The sequence below is a fragment of the Mustelus asterias genome, chromosome 2 (assembly GCF_964213995.1).
Source record: "Mustelus asterias chromosome 2, sMusAst1.hap1.1, whole genome shotgun sequence".
NCBI classification, from domain to species: domain Eukaryota; kingdom Metazoa; phylum Chordata; class Chondrichthyes; order Carcharhiniformes; family Triakidae; genus Mustelus; species Mustelus asterias.
In genome coordinates, this window is record NC_135802.1 from 132391756 (window position 1) to 132393900 (window position 2145).

The window sequence follows — 2145 nt, forward strand, 5'->3', positions numbered from 1 at the left end:
GCCAACAGACCATATGGGATTCTTTTTGGCAGTTGCACCTATATATCCACCTCGCTATCAAATCCACTACGATCACAGCATTTCTATACTTTGCTGTGCCTCCCTATGGGGCTGTTTTCCCCACAGTGCCATTGTGGGCTAACCACTTCCTGGAATGTGCACAATAGGAAATGTTCAGCCTCCCACGCTCTATAAACCTGAGCTTGCGTTCAACCATTTAGCAGCACTTCCTGCACATGAGGTTATCTAGCACATGACTAGAAGTGTCCTGGAGTTCTCACATGGCATAGCAATTCCAGGCAATGGGTGTCAGCTGTCCCATCAATTTGTTCCAGTTTATCTATTTATATGTTTTTAAGTTTAGTATTCCCTTATTTCTATTTCTGATTTAATTATTTATGTATACCAGATTGTTAATTAAAGTGATTTGGATCCCTTTAATTTTAATAGCCTGAATTAGTTTTAATTTTATCCCCTTGGATCTAATTAATTACCCGATTGTATATTTACTGCTGCTCCTTGTTTTAATTTATGTAATACCTCTTTCCCCCGTTGCACTGAATTCTCGCTCTCGCCAAATTTCTGTTATCATTCTGTTTAATAAGTTTAATAAATGGAGTGATCTCCATTCATTAAATTTCCTTAACAAGCTCTACACTCACAGTTCATATCGTACAGAGGTGTTATGTCATATGACATGCATATGACTGTGTTATATAGTGTAACAGATTTCTGTGCCATTACCCCTTAAGAAAATTAAAACCAAAGTTGTCTCCCTCTTCCTTTAATTGTTCCCATCATTTTCATAAATTCTTTGTCAATTTCTGTGCCCCCCTTTATGTCTTCCACCTTTTTCTCGTCTTTGCTTGGAATGGTTTGCAGAAACTTGAGTGTAAGTGGACAGGTAGGCATCATCATACACTCTTCCTCTTACTGTTTGCCTGGAGTTTGGAGCTGAGGAGCATTCAGTAAGACTTGAGAGCACTGGTAGGGAATTGGATTGGACAAAGAATTTTGGACTGTGGAGCTGGAGGAGGAAGAAGTGTGTGTGTAAGGTTGGGAGATTATAACTTTTTAATTTTATAGATAAGTCAGAATCCTCAGAATATCTTGGGTTCAAGTCCACTCTAAGACTTGCGACCACAATTTAGACTGACAACAATACTGAGAATATGAATTAATATAACTACAAGTTCAAGACATGTCACAAGAATATCATGAGACAAAAATTGAAACTGAGCCAAAGTTGGGCTGTTGGAATGTGTAAGGAGATAGGTTTTAAGCAGTTTCTTAAAGGAGAAAGGGGTGGAGACGTGAAGAGATTTGGGGAGACAATTCCAAGACTTATTCTAGTTGCTTATAAACAACTGTTGGTTGTCTAACCAATGGACTGGGGGTTGCAGGAGAGGCTGGAGTTGGAAGATGGCACAATGGTTAGTACTGCTGCCTCAGAGTGCCAGGGACCCGGTTCAATTCCCGGCTTGGGAATTCCGATCTATGCGGAGTCTGTACTTCCTCCCCGTGTCTTCGTGGGTTTCCTCCAGATGCTCCAGTTTTCTCCCACAGTCTGAAAGATGTGTTGGTTAAGTGCATTGGCCATGCTAAATTCACCCTCAGTGTTCCCGAACAGGCACCGGAGTGTGGTGACTAGGGGATTTTCACAGCAACTTCATTGTAGTGTTAATGTAAGGCTACTTGTGACAATAATAAATAAACTAAACTAAACTAACAAGCACAGGTTGAACTCAAGTGACTTGCATGTTCCAAGGAAGTTGGTGAGATGGGTTTGGAAGGGATTTGAAAAAGGGAATAAGAATATTCAATTTGAAGAATTGATTAAGATGGAAGTCAATGTAGGTCAGAGCTGGGTGAAGGGGGGAAAAAAAGACCATGAACATGAAAGCTCTTCCTTCCTATCATTGGAGATGTGAATGTTGTTGTTGGTGGGTGTGGGGGCTGCAGTTTACGCAGATAGGTAGAGTTGAGTGTGTTTGGAGTGATGAATGAATGACTGGAGGAGCTGTTAAATTCCGGCTCCGGGAGAGAGGCAGCAGCTGTGCGCGCGCAGCCGCGGAGGTTGGGTATTGTAGTAACGCGCCATGGTAACGGCGGAGTCCATGGCAACGACAATGGGTGGGCGGGACG